Below are 20931 nucleotides of genomic sequence, written 5' to 3' on the forward strand. Positions count from 1 at the left end.
CAATATTTTCATTTTTCTAGAAAATCCAGGACCTGAGAAATCGGAACTAATAGGATGTGTTTAACAAGATAATAGAAAAATACTTGCCTAGCAAAGTCCAGCCGGTATTTTAGTTTTACTCAAAATTGTCAAGTATGCAGATTTGGTCTTTGGTGCACCCTCACTCCTTTGTCCCACCAAAGGTGCATGATTACAATTCTATAACTGACCACAAAATACTTGCACAGAGGCAGGCTCTGCACTAGTTCTAACCAAGAATCTACAATCTCAGGCAATCAGCTGTTCTACCAGAAGGTCACTGGGAGATCACTCCTTGACCAACACCTGGGGCTTTCCTAATTAGCATAGCAAATGTTGAAAATGGTGAAATGGAGGCGTATGGAGGATCATAATAAATTAGTTCTAAGTGTTGAATTTAGTTATTCAAGACGCAGGAATTAACTGAAAGCTTTTATTTGTTTTTCTTTTATATTTTTACTACTCCCTTGAATGTAAGGGATGCAAAATTAAATGAGTCTATAGCCTGTGCCCTTTGCTGTGGCACCCACTTTTTTCTTAAATTTTTGTAATAATTTTTATTGTTTACATCATTGTTCATTTTTATTTATTTTATTTTTTTCATTATTTAAATTTTATTTTTATATTCCCCATACAATTACAAACCCCTTATTTTGACCCCAATCCTTCCTTTCCCCGTCCCCCAACCCCCATAGAATGTCTCTGGTTCATAGTTGTTTGTTGATTTTGATATTTTCTTTCTTATAGTTATTCTTTTTCCTGGTCCCTTATTTAAGTTTTCTAGATTCCTGCTATGAGTGAGACCATCCGGTATTTTTCTTTTCCTTTCTGGCTTATTTCGCTGAGCATGATCCCTTCCAGCACCATCCATGTTGCTGCAAATTGCATGTGTTTATCTTTTTTGAATGCTGAGTAATATTCCATGGTATATATGTACCACATCTTCTTGATCCAGTCATCTATTTTTGGGCATTTGGGCTGTTTCCAAAGCTTAGTTATTGTAAACAGTGCTGCTATAAACATAGGTGTGCAGGTGCTCTTTGGAATTGATGTTTCTGTGTCCTTTGGGTAAATACCTAGGAGTGGAATTGCTGGATCATATGGAAGCTCTATGTTTAGTAGGTCAAGAAATCTCCACACAGCTCTCCATAGTGGTTGGACCAGTTTGCACTCCCACCAGCAGTGCAGGAGAGTTCCTTTTTCTCCACAACCTCGCCAACATTTGTTGTTGCTAGTTTTTTTTTAATATGTGCCATTCTCACTGGTGTAAGATGGTATCTCATGGTAGTTTTGATTTGCATTTCCCTGATTACAAGTGATGTTGAACATTTTTTCATATGCCTGTTGGCCATTTGCAGCACCCATGTTTAATTCCTGCATCCAGGCATTGGCTAAAGAGTTCTGGTAAATGAACTAATAAGGTTAACAGGACCCTGCTTCTGGAATAGTGTTGTTTTTCTCAAGTGAGCTTTTCATGAAATGTAGTGGCCACAGAATCTATTGTACAAGGGTAGGAAACTGGGGCATCCTTACTTGAGAATGTGAATTTGATAAATGTTTGTGAGGCAGCAGAATTTGGTGAGATTGTTTTTATTATAATCTGAGAGTAATGTTGTGGTAAGTCACTAACCCTTACCCATGTCAAATTATTTCCTCAGCTGCTATTATTTAAGACCTAAGGGGACCTAAGAGTGACGCATGGCCACATGGGGCTGATGTCACTTTGGAACACTCACTCACACCTGGTTCATGGTTTTTCTTCTTTTCTTAATGCTCTTTCTTTCATCCTCTGTCTCTATATGCCCTCCTAAGTCATACAGACCTTTCAAGATCCTGGGCCCTCATGCCACCTCCTTTTCTCAGTCCTCTCCTCACCTCTGCTTTCTCTCCTCCCATACCCAAGAGCAAACTGCTAACTTACTGTTGAAGTCTTGGTTGCTACAGCCCAGAGGATTTCTATTTTAAGGTCAAAAAATGAAGTTCTACCAAAAGAATTTTAAGCATTAGGAAAAAAAATGGTATGTTAATATCAGTTGCCCCCTACTTTATCAGTTATCACCCACTTTAATAGAGAAAGGCCAGCCCCTGGCAGTACTATGCAATTAACCAGAGGAACAAATGGAAGCAGAGATGGCTCTGGGTAAATCTGGCATGGAGTCCATTTGTATTCTGATTTGTTCTTTCTGTACTTACCTTGTCCTCACCCAGGATTCTAAAATCTGAGCTTTCTCTAGCCTTCTACTGAAAATCTTTTTACTGTACATTTCCTTAGCATCCAATATTCTGTATGCGAGAAGCTTGTAGGTTCATGTATTATTTTTTAAAATGACCTACTTAATCATTACCAAAGACTTTCATGCTCCAAATCCAGTGCACAGGAACCAAAGTGGGGAATGTTAGGGATTGGAGTAGTCCAAAGGGGAATTCCATTTTAAATAGAAATGTTTGCCCCAAATTGTATGCTGCATGCTTGTCAACTTCAGCCTCAGACTGTTGCTAGCTAGTGGTGATATTCTATTTATGAAAAAATAAATTCCAAGTACTTCCTATAAAATAATGTGTGTGTATCTTTTTATAATAGAATATTGCCATTAAGTTAATGTGAGATGAGATGGTAGATGTCTTCATTTTTATTCTATAGGTAAAGTAATTGTAGCAGGTGCTCTTGTTGCATCACCCCTATACTTGGTCCTTGTCACTTCAGTGCTGGCCAGCCCCTTTCCAGCTGCTGGGAGCTAGCTGCATCTCTTTGTTGAGACAGGCCACTCACTTGAGCCTTTCACAATGACTCATTGTAGTTGTTGTATAAATACCCCAGTTTCCCCTCCTCAGAGATGTTACATTTTGGAGTGTGTCTCCTAAAGGATAGATGTCCCCAAGATCTCATTTTGGCTTGTAAATTATTGCTTCAGGGTATGCTTCTGGAGGAATACAAAAGTAAGACAGAAAATAATGTTCAGAGGAACTAAGTAATTTCCTTAAGTATGCATGCTCGTCAATGACTGAAGGAATTCCTCATTATTACCTAGCAAATCATATGGTAAAATATGATATTAGTTGCTTAGACTTTCACTTACTTATCAAATAGTAATGCATTAAAAGCATTAGAAATTTTATAGCAAATAACAACTGTATTATTATAAAAATTTTAAAGCAAATAACAATTTTATTATTATAAAAACCATGAAGGAGATTACAAAATCCTGTGTTGCAACATTCTACTATAATATTCTGTCAAATGGCAGAATTCTGATCTCTCCATTTATTCTTATTTGCTGTGTCAATACCACTATCCCTATACTTACTTGATTACCTGTGTGCATAGTAAAGAACCATAATGTATTACTGTATTCTTCAGTAGAACAGAAATAAATTAATGCTTTTTGAAGTTTTTTTCTTTAAAAAGTTGCTAAAGCACATTTAGAACCTCGTAACTTTTGAGAACACTGCCTTGAAATCACTTCTTTCGAAAAATGCTTTCCATTGCCAAGAAATTCCAAGCAACTTGACTGCTTTTGCTTTTCCTTTGCAATGTGGGCTCCATATTGCCAAGCACATGAAGTCTAATCTGCAGGAATTTCCCTCCAGTGTGCAAAATGAAAGGATTTCAATGATCACGAATATTCCATCTTAGACTCTTGAAAAAACGAGCCAGTGTGCCAAATATAATATATGATATGGATCATACACTAAGAGAAAGTCAAACGACAAATTCATATGCGGCTCCTAGTACTTCTAACAGTATTCTCTTACGAATTGTTCCTTGCTCCTGTGTTAGAAACAAATGTCAGTTTTGGGGATAAACAGTAAATCATCATGTTCTTTAACTCTACTAACTCTAATACAGATTTTAACTTCTCTTTCACTAAATTTGTTTATTTATATTTATGTTTATATTTATGTTTATTTATATTTATGTTTATGGTGCTCTCAATATCTTCTATTGAAATCTCTTTTAAAACTAATTTGATTTAGCATATTGTACCAAAGTTGCTAACTTCCACCTGAATGGAAGGAAACATGAATGGAAGGAATGATAAAACATTTCACAATTTTTAAAAAGATTTATTTATCTATGCATACAAGAACTGGGGTACAGTCCAGAGGTGCAGCGGGTGAGAGGATTCACCAGAGACAGAGTGGGGAACTGAACAGGCGGACTAACTGAAATCCACTGCTGAGGGGAGCAGCAGGCGAGACAGGAGAGGTCTGCTGTACCATGTAGGTAGCTCCCTGGAAGGCCGGAGATCTAACTCATGCTGCAGAGGCTATAGATAGCTTCACAGAGCTGTGTTTAACCCCTTGCACCACCAGGGAGGCCCATTTCGCAATTATTAATGAATTAATCTATGCATGACCTTATAGCACAGAAGGAAATACTGGCTCTAATTATGCAAATTAAGAGTAAATAAGTTATAGACTATGCCATTAGTGGACTGTTTAGTCATAGGAAGAAATGTGGTCACTTAGTTCACAAAAAACCACCCTATCAAATGCCTACTTTTTACTGGGAACTGGATATGCTGACCCTTATGGAATACTGAGACATTAATACCGTCTTCATTTTTTTTTAACCTCGGTCAATATTTTTCTTGTATCTCTCTCATAATATCTGTAATAGCATGTCCTGCATTGATTCATTTGCATATTTGTCTTACCTCCTTCATTAAATTTTAATCACAATCAAGACAAGCACTTGGTTTTATATTCATACCGTTCCACTAAGTGCCTTGTAGATTCTTGGGAAAAATTGTTAAAATGAACTGAATTGTGAGGTGAATGTAATTTTTTTTAGGTCTGTACTAGAGCTAGCAACATAACTTAGACCTTCATTGTCAGCTGGCTTGCTCTCTATTTATAACTTGTAATTTATGATGTAAATGCCTTTGTGTCTAAAGAGTTTATTATTAATGTGATCGCTTCTGTGCTTAATATGGCAGCATGTATATAAGATTTGTTAGTGTTAAATTTTATTCTGACTCAGCAGATTGATTCTTTGACTGGCTCCCCCAAATGTGGTCCAAAGTTGTGGGTGGCAAAATTGCAGCCTGCAGACCATATGTGTTCTTTAGGCCATATTCAATACATGGAGGGTTCTTGAATTGCAAATGCAACTCAGGCTTCTGGTACAACTTGTCTAAGAAAAGCCATGCAAGTCTGAGCTAGTGATGGAGGTGGTCCCGTAAAAATGCAGTGCTTACCCTAGCATCAGCCTCCTTATAGTCTTTAGCCTTCAATCCGGTTCTCAAGTTCTGGTCTGCCTTTAATTGTGTGGATTTGAGAATCTACAAGAAATCTCTGTGTACATGTTTCAATTTCCCACACTTTTCTCCAACTTGATTCTATCAACTTTCACCTTTGTGGGGTCCCTTCTTTATTTCAGTTATAAAATTATTTATCAGTTTAGCCAAAGGTCTGTCAATAAATATAAGAAACTTTCTAAAAAGGGAACATCTGTTGTAATTTAAATTTTTGTTTATAAGTGCATATGGTGGATTTTTCTTTCTGAAAAGTATACAACAGTTTACAAAAATGTATTTGAAAGTTAACTTGACATTAAAGATCAAGGAACAGTCCTTACAGAAGTACTCTCTACCTTTTCATGGTGATGGAAGGGAATTTGAACTTCACATGGACTGAAAGATGTTACAACAAACCCTAATGCCAAACTTCCAGGGGGAACTCACTGTCTAGGTAAGTATACAAAGCTTCTATATCAGTGTTGGATTAATTGATATGAGGTACTTAATGGGAGATTTAAAGGTACTTCCAAATACACACACACACACACACCTATAACCAATAGTTATGTATGTACCTAACAATAGAGTATCAAAATACAAGGGGGGGGAAAGCTGATAGAATTACAGGCAAAATAGTTGTATTAAAAATGGACAGATCTAGCAGGCAGAAAATCTGTAGGGACATAACATTATCAATCATTCTGGATTAACTGACATCTAGATTACTACTTAGTTTAACAACGGCAGAATATATGTTCTAATCTCACATGGGACATTTACTAACACATTTACATTATGGGACATGAAACACACCTTAACAATTTTAAAAGAATTAAAAATCATATATGTCTGCTCTCAAACCACAATGGAATTAAACTGGAAACTAATAACAGAAAGAGAGCCAAAAAATTACAAAATACTTGGAAATTAACAACAGACTTCTAAATAAAGCATAGGTCAAAGAAGAAATCTTAAGAGAAATAAAAAAATGTTAACTAAATGGAAATGTAGACATAACTTATTAAAATTTGTGAGATGTACCAAAGGCACTGTGAGAAAGAAATTTATAGCCTTGAATGCATAATTAGGAAAGCAGAAAGAGCTAAAATCAATATTCTAACTTTCTACCTTAAGAAACTAGAAAGTGAGCAAATTAACAAACAAGAAAAAATTATAAAAAATAGAGAAGAAATAAATGAAATTTAAACAGAAAATAGAGAAATCAATGAAAACAAGAGCTGGTTCTCTGAAAGACCAGCAAAATTGATAAGCCTCTAGCTTATGTAAGACTAAGAAAAAGGTAACAAATTACACTATGAGATATGAATGATGGTACATCACTGCTGATCACATGAAAATTAGAATAATATAAAAGTAATAAAGTAATATGAACAACTATCACAAATTTGATGACCTATCAAATCAAATGAACTTATCAAAAATCCTAATGAACAAATTCTTTGAAAGATAACAATCTGCCCAAACTCACACAAGAAGAAACAGATTATCTGAATAGAACCATATCTATTAAAGAAAGTGAATCAGAACAGAAAGTACCAGGCCTAGATGGGTTCACTGATAAATTCCACTAATCATTTAAGGAAGAAATTATACAGATACTCTACAATCTATTACAGAACATAGACTTAGGGAGAATATTTTCTAACTTACTCTATGAGACCAGTATTATACTAACATCAAAATCAGACAAAGACAAAGAAAACTACTAATTAATAACCGTCATAAACACATATGCAGCATCCTGAACAAAGTGTCAGAGAATCAAGTCCAGCAATATATAAGAAGGTATATATGCCACAATCAAGTGGCTTTTTCCCCCAGCTTTGCAAGACTGTTTGGCTCTTTCAACATTCAAAAATCAAATAATATAATCCATCACATTAACAGGCTAGAGAAGAAAAATCACATGACATGCAGAAAAGACATTTAACAGAGTCCAACAACCATTCATAATAAAATTCTAAACAAACTAGGAATAGAGGGGAACTTCTGGAACCTGGTAAAGAATCTCTAAAAAATCCTATAGTTAACATCATACTTAATGGCAAAAAAACACAGTAATTCCTGGTAGAGTCTAGACCAAGGCATTCCTTTTCAACATTGTGTTAGAAGTGCCAGCTAATATCAAAAGACAAGGAAAAGAAATGTGAAATACAAAAATTGGGAAGGAAGAAATAAAACTGACTTGTTTGGAGATAGCAAGATTGTCTATGTAGATAATCCAAGAGAACCTACAACTGCTTTCCAGGAGCTATTAAATAATTACAGCAAGATTACAGCATAAGGAGTTAATGTACAAAAGTCAATCACATTTTCATATACCAGTATTGAAGAAATAGAATTCGAAATTAAAAATCACACAGGAGCCCAGCAAGACAGTGGCTGAGTGAAGACACCAAGCACACTTCTCTCCAGACATGTGCAACAAAATGGATGCAAAACAAAGTGAAAAATCCCTGAGGAAAAAACTTATTATCAGCATACACTATAGGAACATCAGCCCTACTGAAAGGGGTCGGAAAGAGTCTATATGAACTTTGTTAAAAGTATGAATGAGGTGGTACAACTCACAGGTGGGGGGAGTGGCTGTGGAGCAGAGGCCCATATAGCTATTTACTTGAGCCCACACCAACATGGGGGACTCCGAAGACCCAGTATCACATGGATAAGGGAATACAAGACAGACCTTCAAGATGGAGGGTACACTGGGGAGACATACAGAGGTGAGGGCACAGGGCAAAGTCTACTTGCTTGAATCTGAGGCTCATAACACAGAATAGCTGTAGCCTGAATCAGGTCAGAGCTCCTGGACTTCCTTATACACGATACTACTACTGAAGTACAGATTGAGACATCTGAAACACCTGCCACCCCCTACCCCAAACAGACATCTAAAATGCCTGCCACCCCCATCCCAGGTTGAGATATCTAAAACACTTGGCACCCTCCACAAAGAAAGGAATTTCAAATTACTGAGTATACTGGAGAGGATCCAGTAGACTGTCCACAGTGCCCCATTCTCTCTTTTTTTTTATTTTATACATTTTTTACATCATTTTTCATTTTTGCACAATGTCTGCATTTTCATTTTGGTTATAGTCCCCGTACAATTCCCACCCCCCTTGTTTTGATCCTGCTCCCCCCTTCCGCATTGTGTGTCTCTGGTTTATAGTTGCTTGTTGACCCCATTCTCTTTTAAGCCTACCACCCATTCCTATGCCTCGACTGCTCCCAACAACGCAGTGTCATCCATTAGCACCACACAAAAATGAAATACTTAGGAATAAATCTAGTATGCATGTCTGAGATTTATTCAAGAAGAACTACAAAACTGATGAAAGAAATCAAAGAACTAAATAAATGTGAGATCCTCCATGTTTATGGAAAAGAATATTCAATATTATCAGAATATCAGTTCTTCCCAACTTGATCTAGATGTTCAACTTAATCCCTATCAAAATCCTGCAAGTTCATTTGTGAATATAAACAACTGATTCTAAAGTTTTTTTGAGAGATTAAAATACTCAGAATAGTCAATAAAACATTGATGAAAAACCAATTTCATCAGTGAAGTATGTGACTTCAAGAATATAAAACTACAGCAATCAAGCATGGTGTCCACAGAAGAACAGATAACTACTAGATCAATGGAACAGAAAAGACACCTCAGTAATCGTCCCACACAAAAATAGTCAATTATATCTTTACTGAAGAAGCAAAGGCAATACAGTGGAGAAAATGCCTTTGCAACAAATTGTACTAGGACAATTGTACATCCACATGCAAAAACAAACAAACAAAAAGAATCTAAACAAAGACCTTATATCCTTCACAGAATAACTCAAATTGTATCACAGGCCTAAATTTAAAATGCAAAACCACAAAATTCCTAGAGGATAACATAAGAGAAAATCTAGATGACTATGGGTATGGCAATGACTTTTTAGCTGTAACACCAGGTAACACACCTTGAAAGAAAGAATAAACTTTACTTCATAAAAATAAAAAAATTCTGTTCTACTAAACATGTTCTTGAGGGCCTCCTTGGTGGTGCAAGGGATTAAGCACAGCACTATGAAGCTATCTGCAGCCACTGCAGCATGAGTTCCATACCCAGCCAGCCAGGGAGATACCCACATGGTGCAGCAGACCTCTCCCGTCTCACCTGCTGCTACCTTCAGCAGTGGATTTCAGTCAGTCAGTCTGTTCTGTTCCCCACTCTGTCTCTGGTGAATCTTCTCAACCCCCACACTCTGGCCTGTACCCCAGTTCTTGTGTGTATAAATAAATCTTTCAAAAAAAAAAAAGATGCTCTTGAGAAGACACAAGGCACAAACTGAGAAAGTATTTGTAGAAGGTACATATGACAAAGGACTACTATGAAAATATACAAAGAACTCCTAAATCTCAACAACAAAAAACAATGTAATTTAAAAATGGCCCAAAGACCTAACAGATACCTCATTAAAGAAAAACGCAGATAGAAAGCGAGCATATGAAAGATGTTCCACACCATATGTTGTTGGAAAATGCAAATTAAAACAACAATAAGATACCACTATAAGGTGGTGGTATAAGGTCTCCCTCGTGGCGCAGGGGTTAAGTCTCAGGGCTATCAAGTTATCAAGCTATTGCCAGCTACTGCGAAGTGAGTTCGCCCCCGCCCCCCACCAGGGAGCTAACCCTGAGAACACCAAATATTGGTGAGTATGTAGGACGACAGGAACTCTTATTAATTGCTGGTGGGAATGTGAAATGGTGTGGCCATTTTGGAAGACAGTTGGTAGTTTCTTATAGAATTGAACATACTCGTAAAACACAATCCAGCCTTATACTTTTTAGTATGTACCCAAAGGAGTTGAAAACTTAAGTCCACAAGAAAACCTGTACACAGATGTTTATAGCCATTTTATCCATAATTGCCAAAAGGTAGAAGGATATCTTTCAGCAGGTAAATGGATAAACTGTGGATATATCACCACCAAAAAGAAATGAGCTATAAGAACAGACATGGTGTAACTGTGAATGTGCATGACTAAGTGAAAGACAATCTGAAAAGCCACATAGTGTATAATTCCAACCTTGTGACATTCAGTGAAAAGCAAAAGGAGACAGTAAAAAAAAAAAAAAAAAATCAGTGGTTGCTAAGGCTTAGGGGAAGAGGGAGAGGTAAATAAGCAGAGCACACAGGATTTTTAGGGCAGCAAAAGTATTCCTTATGATATTATAATGATGGATACATGTCATTATACATTTGTTAATGCTCACTAAAACATACAGCACCAAGAGTGAACCGGAATGTAAATTATGGACTTTCCACAGTGATGAAGTGTCTGCACAGCTCAAGTGGAACAGAGGCGCCCCTCTAGCAGGGCACGCTAACAGCAGGAAATGGGGCCAAGGGGTATTTGCTAAGAACCAAATTTGCTCTAAAAAATAAAATCTATTAAAACAAAATCAAACAAAGTAGTGCATATGCCCATCAAAGGACGTATTTTGTAATCATCAAAGATCAGAATGGACATATAAATGGTGGAATTTGCCTACATGACTATGACAAAGAACAAATGACAGTTACATGCAACAACATGGATTAATTTCACATAAAACACACAGGAGAGTACATGTTGTATGATTGCATTTCTATCAAGTTTAAGAACAGGCAAAACTAATATGTGTCAGAAATCAAGACCTTGGGTACGTGACAGCTGAACTAACAGAAGCATGGAAGAAGCTTCTGGGGTGCTGAAAATGCTATAAATTTTGATTTGGGTAGTGGTCACTCAGGTGTATTCAGACATAAAACTCATAGGGCTTATATTTAAGATTTGTGCACTTTTCTATACATGGAGTCCTCCCCAAGGCTACCCTTCAATCTGGTTCTCATGTCCTCGTGCCTGAGTCTGAGGAACACATGGACACTGAGAGCCCATGGTGCCAGCAGCCTTGGTGATCACAGGAGGTAGTGCCACCAGCAGCAATGGAGAGAGGAGAGTCCTCTGTGTAGATGACAGTGTTCTCACCTCATCAGGCATTTACAGGTATGGCATCAATAGCAGAAGTAGTGCCTTTGGTTAGAGCACTTGTTTTTGATATTGTGGAGCCTGGAGATTTTATCACTGGGGCATTGGAAGAACAAGAGAGGCTAAGTTGTGGGGCCAAAAGAACCAGTTCAAGGAGCCCAGTCCTTTTGGAGATTGCTGTCAAACAAGGCCAGTGTATTTCTACCCTTGTTTTCCAAGAGAGTTCTAACCCATGTAAGATATAGAAAAAGGCATCAGATAGATGGAGAACAAAATGTCAACCTCTTTATCTATAAAACAATGGGAGAAGGAGGCACAGAAATGAGAGAATGAGATTCCCAAAACTTAACTTCAGGGCTAAACAGGTTGATTCATCCATTAAAAGCTGTGCTGGAAATCATAGCCCCCAGCATCCCTGTAGCAATAAGGCCTTTATCATTTATCTCAGATCAAGAGCAGCCGACAGCACACACCTTTGCAAACACTAGACCCCAATAATAAAGCAAGAGGAAGGAGCTAAGCTGTAAGATCACTATCCCCAGCGCCTTACGCAGATTAGTCACTACACCCCAGAGAAGGAGAGTGTGAGGCCATACTATCATATGAATGGGTGTGCTCTACCTGCAAACCTCAGGAGTGGGCAATGGGTGCCTCCCAACAAGTACCTCAACATTTGGCACTGATATGAGAATTTTGAATTTCCATAGAGCAGACAGGGAGTTGTTAATATCTCTATAGTCTATTTTTAGTTATATGATGGAGTGGCCTCAGAATTAAATTACAAAAGGAATGGCACACCTTAAATTGAGGACAATTCAGGCTGACATCTGGTACTCATCATTTTATGCCAGGGTATCAGGAGGCAACAGGATAAAGATATTTTTGGTTTATTTAAGAGAGAAAAAAAGGCAGCCTCAGACTTGGATTCTGATCCAATTCCCACAACACCAGGAGCCATTTGCCCCATGATAACTGAATGGGAACGTGCCTTCTTCCTCTGGGGTGGCACTGAGCAGGAGGAGGAGCACCTGTTCACAGAACACCAGATATCCTCCTTGAAGAGGGTCTTTATCTGGACACCTACACACCTCCAAGAAGAGTCCAAAGCCAACCTTTCTGACGTTAAAATGGGAACAAAATGCTGCTCAGATGCTGGGAGGGTAGGGTACCAGTTACAAAGCATGGAAAAATCTCAATCGCCCAGAAAAACACATACTTTTTAATAAAAAATAAAAGATTAAGGTCATTTTAAGCTGGGAGAAATTACTATCAAGTATTAAGGGTAAAGATACAAACTTGCCACAACCACATGAATAATGTGCCAAGTACTTCACAAAAATTTTGCTTGGAACATCTTATCTTAGTTATTTCTGAATAGTATTGATTTTCTTAATACTTTGGGGCATTTTAATAGTTTTGAGACTATGCACATGTTTACCTTTGATGATTAATTTGAATATGTGATTTTAAAAGCTGCTGCATTAAGAGCCTTATCCAGACACTAAAATTACTTCCAGCTATCTTAAATTTTCTAGTGAAAGTCAACCACAGTACAAAACAGAATTCAGATGAAAGAGACACTGTTTTTCTTTTAACTGCAATTCCAGTCATACAGAAGCAGCTATGCTCTGAAAAATGGATGAAGGGTTTGCAAGTCCTCTGAAGAACAGATTACCCAGCCAATAGCTAGTGCATCCTAGAGAGACATTCTGTTGAGAGAGTTGGAAGACAGCCTGGAGGTGCACAGAGGCAGCATGAGCAGAAGAGACACTAGTCAGGGAGGAACAGGGACTGACAACAGCAGCCATGAGGAAGGATGAAGGGGAAGGTTTCATAAACTGCTCCCATTTCACAACTTTGCAAGGGACCTAAATCTAAATTTCTAGCAAATTGAGATGGAGAATTTATAAAACCATGATTAAACGCTGAAGGTAATTCTTCAAATTTGGGGAGTGACTTCCTCTATTCTTTGGATTGCTTCAGTAGAGATGGCCAATGAACAAAAAGACCTTCAAAGAAACAAGAAGAAAATCAATCACTCTCTTTTATATTGGCACTACATATTTTTTCCCTGATTTATTCATTCACGAGATTCTTCAGCTGTCTGTGGAAAAGGCCTTTGCCTTTTAGTCATTGGATGTCTTTTTCTTCTTCTTCCTGCACTACTGATCAAGAGAAACAAACTTTCCTATTTCTTGAAAGTCCATTTTAGATGTTCCTTCTATGACTCAGTTGACTTGTGACAAACAATCTCACTATGACTAACCAGCTTCTACATTTAACATTGAAATAAGTTGCTGTGTAGAAGTTTCCCTTCAGGTGGCTGTTACCTCAATTATAACAATAACCAAAACCATAATGGGAAACTTTCTTTTTCAAGAGATCAGAAGGTTAATGAATTAATGCAATGTTCCACCTCCCAAAAGGCAGAAGACGACTTTCTGTTGCTGTCGGGATTATTTTAGAGGACTTCTCTTGGCTCCCAAGAATACTCTTGTTTTCATATTTTCAGAAAAAATACCAAGATTCTGCCTAAGAAGCTGTCATCAGCAGAACATCTCTGAATGAAGTGGACTGAAAGAGAGGGTTTTGCATACAAGCTACATGTAAGTAGAAAGCTACCACTTAATATTAGCTGTCTTAAGATCTAGATCTTTTCATAGTGGGTTTCCAAGCAGCCTCAGATCATCAAAGCACTTGAGAAGTATTTACGGGAGTGCTAGTGTCTAATGAAACTGCAGTAATGGGCTGAGTTTGGGAATAAGGTAGAGGAACCATGACTCAGTATCTGCCAATACTCCCAGGATTTGCTGTAAACCACAGGATATCTTGACAGATTTTCAAAATGAATTTAAAGAGAAGGGGAAAAGTAAAGGGGAGAAAAGGCATATAGGATGGTAGAACACAAGCAAGACAAATAAGAGAGTATTTACTTTTAAACTTTCACGTTATTTTAGCAGACAGAATATGACATACTTGACACATAAACCTTATTTTATTCTGTGTGTTTGTGTGTGTGTGTGTGTGTGTGTTTTCCAGCTTTAATTCAGAGTGTCTGCTACAGGTACAACTCTGTCTGAACAAAAGAACAAGGAGACAAAAGGGAAGAGTTTCCATTTCCCCTGCCCATCTCCTCTGAGTTTTCTGTCATGGGGATGGCCTTATATGAGTTCTCTGTGACTAGTTTGCAGGGTGCCCCAGCTCAGAGAGGGAGGTCGTGAGTTCACAGGGCAGAGCCACCTAAGGAAGACTTTTGTCCACTCCTCCTTAAGATGCTGTAAAATTCCATGGTGCCAGCACGTTCAGTGCAAAGCTAGGTTATTCCCTTGGGAAATGTTTGGAATAAACTCAGCAGGAGGCCAATTGTCTGTGCAAAGTCCTGGCCTGACTTGCATTCCTGCCTTAGCCAGGACCAGAGCAGCACAGGGCAGCTCTAGCTTCACTGACAAACTAGGGAGAAGTCCCTTCTGATTGCTGGGTTCCATAGGACCAGCAGTTTCTCAAGCTGATTCCTGGAAACATTGTCCCTTAGGAACTAGTGAGCTCTGGCCAAAGGTTGGGGAGAGGGGTGTTCCCAAGGATTTCTGCTCCAGAAGCTGAGGGCAGTGGGGAAAGGCCACAGTCAACAGTAGAGGTAATAAGCAGGACTAAACCTTAATTATATAATTATCATTTCACTTTTGGCAAAAGCCCCTGAGTTGATCAGTAATGTATCCCTGATCACATTGTTTTTTTTTTTACACTGTTTATTCTTTTATTAATAAATGTCAATATGAGATATTGAAGGAGAATTTTTATTGCCATTGTACACTAATGGCTATTTCTTCAGCTCAGAGTTTTTTCACTTTTGCATTTAACAGGTAGATCAATTTGCTACTAAGTTTGTTTCTCCACCTGAACAGTAAAAAGACATCCTGAGAAGTATTTTGCACTTGATGCAGTATTACAGATGCCAAGACCAAATTTCAGAGAGAGCCACACTTACTCAGGTAAAGTCAACAAAGTCATGTGCTATGTTAGCTAAATAGTAAACTCTTTATTCAGTCATTTTGCTTACCAGATTGTTAGATTTTATACCTAGTCAGAATTTCATCTGACATCTAAAATTTATGTCAAAATTGGGTATCTATGATATTGAAAATATACTAGCCTCCATGAGCTAAAAGTTATGTGTTGCTCTAAACTATTGTCATTCTTATTTGTCCTGAGAGCATATATGATATTTAGAAACACAGATATTGGTATTGTAAGGCCAGCTGCTTATTCTTGAGGACAATACCATTATTTTCTTAGTAGTTTATTTAGTAACAGGTTACTGGTCTGTTTGTAAAGAATGCTAATTCATTCTTGAGTTTAGCTCTTTCATAAAAAATATTCATTAATATTTTTTAAGTCCTTTATCATGTCTTAGAACTATATAGGCAATTGATTATCTCCTTCTAGACAAGCAATACATATTATGAACATATCAGTATTAAAATGGATGCAATTTATAAAAATAGCTAAATCCTTTAGTAAATCAATGCAGTTGAGGGAAATCTGTTTGCTACTTTTATAAGGTGTAATGAGTAACATAAAAAAAAATAGGCAAGAGGATTTTGAAAGTTTTAAGTAATCAAAGCTATGAATATCTGGCAAATTGATATTTTCCTAAGATTTCAGAGTAACTAAAAATGAAACTAATTATAAGTGAAACTAATTAAAAACTATATTAAACTAATTAAAAATCAAACTAATTACAAATCTACTATAATCGAAAAATAAGTCTTTGAACTCTTCTTAAGATGAGATAAAAGCTGAATATTTATGACTTATTTGTCTATGTAATAATTGCTTTAGTCTTCAAAATTTACCTTTTAACTAGATATTGGGGGAACATGAGTCTTTTATAGACATCATATATGCTTCTGACCCAGAAAGGCATACATTAAATTATAAAAGAATAAAAATACAATCTGAGTTATTATATAGCACTTTAAATCTGAGAATCATAATATATAATATAGAAAAGGATAAAGCAGAAAAGGAGATATTTTCATCCATTTAATTAGTCATATTACTCAAGAATTAAAGTAGGGAACTAATAAATCCTTGAGGTACATAATATGGCAGAGGAGCTCAGTGTTTTAAAAGTCAATGAAATGAAAGTAAATTAATCAATATGCTAAAAATTAATGTTAGCTACTATTTTTTTTCTTTTTTTTTTTTTTTCAATATTTATTTATTTATTTATACAAGCACTGGGTACAGTCAGAAGCGCGGGAGGGTGAGCGATTTCACCAGAACCAGAGCGCGGAACAGAACAGGCAGACTGATGATACACTGCTGAGGGGAGCAGCGGGCGGCAGGAGAGGTCTGCATGCCTTGTGGGACCCTCGCTTGGTGGCGGGGGGTAGAACCGGTGCTGCAGAGCGCAGCCTCGCAACCTAGCGCACAACCGCTGCGCCACCAGGGATGCCCTATTTTTCTTTTTTTTTTTTTTTTAAAGATTTATTTATTTTATACAAGAACTGGGGTACAAGCCAGATGTGCGGGAGGGTGAGGGGATTCACCAGACAGAGTGGGGAACAGAACAGGCAGACTGACGAAATACACTGCTGAGGGGAGCTGCGGGCAAGACAGGAGAGGTCTGCCGCACCATGTAGAAACCTTGCTGGCCTGCTGGGATTGAACCGGCGCTGCAGAGGCTGTGGACAGCTTCACAGCACGGCGCTCAACCGCTTGTGCCACCAGGGGAGGCCTGCTACTATTTTTCTCAAATACAGACACCTATTAGAAATATTTTCTTCTTGAATATATTCAATTAATTTATTCAACAAATACTGGCTGAGTGGCTATTTTGTCTAAAGGTGTTCTGTGTATTGTGCCTATAACAAGAAGCATCATAACCAAAAGTCACTACTCTCATGGTATAAACACACAAAATACATAAAATGCAACATCAGATGATAGTAAGTTCTGCAAAGCCCCACCTGCCCCTCACCTTCCATTCTTTTTTTGACTCAATGTCAGTAGTCTTGCTCATATATCCATCACCTGGAAAGCAGCACAAAAGGAAGTGACACTGGTAAAGCCACATATGGATCCATGATCCTTACCCTGCATGACTGGTAGGCATATCAGAGAAGCATCTGACAAAATGGCACTTGAACAGAGGTCAGAATAAACCTGGAAGGTGGGCCATGAGAATATCAGGGGGGAAATAGTCCAGATTGAAGAAACAACAAATATAAAGAACCTAAAGACAAATTCCTTAATCAATATTTATTTAAAAGGCTAGAAGAAAATGGTAAGATCATTAGATATGTCCTCACTTGCTACCAGTTGAATAGGCCCTAAGCTATTCCTGTGAACACCACACATTAATATACATTAATATAGTTAAGAAAAATATTTCTTAAAATATACTTGGGAACTTTGGTAAATTCAGCAAATTGGTCATTAGACTGATTGTTTCTTTGCTAAGTTAACTTATAGGGCACCAGCTTTCAATCAGTTGATTTCTGGCCATTTTACCTAGCGAATAGACATTTAGTAAATATTTATTTGAAAGAATGATAGTAAAAAGATTGTAGGTGAAACAAAACATCAAGGATTATATTGTTCCTAAAAGCTATAATATGCCAGAACGTAATTTGGGCTTGGATCTAATATGCCCATGTGATATTTGACCACATCAAAAACACGTAAGCAGACCTTGAACTACAATGCCACATAAGACCCATTTCTCACCCAGCCTGTCTTCTGGTGCTTTATTTTTCATCTTTGAAACTGGCTCCAGAACTCAGCTTACTTTCCTCTCCAGTAACTTAGACATCCTTTCTACCCCTTGAGATTTTGTTCCCCACCTCATTGCATCATCTGTCTAATTTCTCATTTTCTTTCGCATCTGATGTTAAGCAATAGGCCCTTTTAATTTTAACAATCTTGAAAAATAATGAAGTAACCAATATAGCAGAAGTCAGAAAAGTTAAAAAATTCTTGCATAATTCTCAAATCATGTGTTTCTTTTTCCTTTTAAGATGTAAATGGAACTATAAGGATCAGACTTCTGTTTGTGACCTTTCCCCTCCTTTCTGATTCGAATTAGTTTTATTTCTGTAGGTTTTTATAAAAACAAAGTGGTTATTACAGCTGCTTATTAATTTAAAATGTTTTTGTACATTGTTGTATTCCCCAGAGTTCTGCCACCATATCACCATGAACCATGACCATAGTCCCTTGTGTTCATCCCTCCCATTTTGCACCTCTACTCTCCCCCTCCTTTGCTGTATGCTTCAGTTCTATGGTCAGCTTGTCAGTTCTGACTTTTTCTTGACTTCTTGTTTGATTTCTCTATATTCCATATATGAGACCATCTGCTATTTATCTTTTTTCCTTCTGACTAATTTCGGCTAGCATAATCCCTTCTTGATTGCTGAGTAATATTCCATTGTATAAATATACCACAACTTTTAATCTATTCATCTATTTTGGGCATTTGGGTTGTTTCCAGATCTTGGCTATTGTAAATAGTGCTGCAATAAACATAGGAGTGCAGGCTTCCTTTTGAATTAGTGTTTTGCTATGTGGAGGTTCCTCAGAACACTGAAAATGGATCTACCATATGATCCAGCAATTCCAATCCTAGGAGTCTACCCAAAGGACACATACCTGTTATTTAAACATGTTGACATTTATTTTAGCAAATACAGACACATTATTCCAATGCTTAAGAGAGAGGTTCCTGATGTGGTATCTCCAGAAAATGGTCTCCCACCTTGTCTCCACTCCTCACACGTTTCCTAAATAGGCATCAATGCTCTGGGGATGATATCCCTCCCCTGAAGGGCAGCAAAAAAAGGGAGTACAGAGGCTGTGGTGCTCCTGATAAGGTTAGATGCCATCCATGGTTCCTTCCCTGGTGACTACAACTATGTGCTTGGTTGGTCCTGCAGAATAAGGAGTATAACATGTAACTTTATTTTTCTGAAATATGGCAAATGACATAGAAAATGAGTTCTTAATTCTTTTCAGCTTACTTTGTCACCAGAAATTTTGGGATCTTCTCTACACTACCTATTTAAAATGAAAAAGAATTTTATGTAAGTATCTTAAAGTCACTGTTTCAGGGCAAGGCTTTAGCAAATAAGACAGCAGCAGAGCAGATAGGGAGAAGTGAAAGAGTAAGGCTGGGAACATTGCTCTATAGGGATCCTGTAACCAGAATATTGCCAAGGTAGGGACTTTTCAGCTGCGGGCAAGGTAAAGAGCAAGACAGAAACTAGTTATGAAAATTAGAACCCAAGGTCGGAGCTAAACAACACTGGGTATCTCTGCTGCTAGAGCACATAGGTGTTGAATCACAGTCACTTAATTCCTCTTATTACTATCTGGTTTGATTTGAGAGACTGGGGTGAGAGTGAGTCAGAGTTTCACTTGCAAGGAGAGGCAAGCTGCAGGAAATCTTCAAAAGCCAGACAAGAAAGACATGGACAAATTATCTAAATACAAGAGGTCATTTCCCAGGGAATTAGACAACTGTAATCAGAGACTTAGGGTTGTTCTTGACAAAGGAATCATGCATGCAGGAGTTAGACAAGGAAAAAAGAATGATCTAGTCATATTCACATTTATACTTGAGTGACAAGAGAAGACAGTTTAACTGAGCTGAGGTTTTACTATTTTGTTTGCTAAATTTTAGAACTGAGTTGAAGAAGTAACAAGATCAGGTCCATAGATCAGGATAACCTTGCGGCTTCAAATTATACCCCTATGATCTTGACGCTCATCTGTTATCACTACCATGGTATCCCAGGGTTGCCAGCCTAGTCTTCTTCCCAACCTTGGCACCTAGGGCTCTGGATCAGCACTTTTTAACATTCACCTAATTTTACCAAACTGAGGGAATGATTGCCAGTCTCCTGGTTAGGCTGATGGCAGTCTAGCCCACAGTTGAGTTCCCATACCCATAGAACAAAAAAGGTGTTGGACTTGCAAATTTGAAGCCATAAATTAAAGACTGTAATGACTTAGAGTAGAAGTAGGAACAGAAACTCAATGAAGCTGCAAGAGCAACAAGAAACCAAGAACACACAGAACTTAACTTTAGACACCAGGGGTTTCCCTAGAATTTTCACTGTTTCTTGGAAATAGCTCCAATTTACCAGGTCCTTTATTTTTCAGTCAAATGGAAGTACACAGAAATGTGAGAACCGTAGTTGTAACCGTAAAGTCATTGTCACTAATCAAAGGGCCATTGTAGCTGAGATGAGTAGGAATTCTGAGAGCATCAGCTCTCAGAATGACCCCTCTGTCCTCGGGGGTATCACTTTCCTGTTATAAACCTTCAGTGGATTCCTACTATTGGAATAATTGGACTCCCTAGCCTTGTCTTTAAGGTCCTTTGAGAACTCTTCCTTTGCCGATGTCTTTCATGCAACATAATTTAATCAGTGTTTTCCACACTTGACATGAACCTTTTCCATTTTCTGACTGTTCTAAAAGTTTACTGCTTTCTATTGAAAAATATTTTCATTACACAAATACAAATATTTTCAATGCCAGCTAAAAGCACCTTCTCTTCTAGAATACTTTCATTCCCATGACAGTAATCTCCATATATATATATATATATATATATATTG

This window comes from Talpa europaea (assembly GCF_964194135.1).
Source record: "Talpa europaea genome assembly, chromosome: 7".
NCBI lineage: Eukaryota > Metazoa > Chordata > Mammalia > Eulipotyphla > Talpidae > Talpa > Talpa europaea.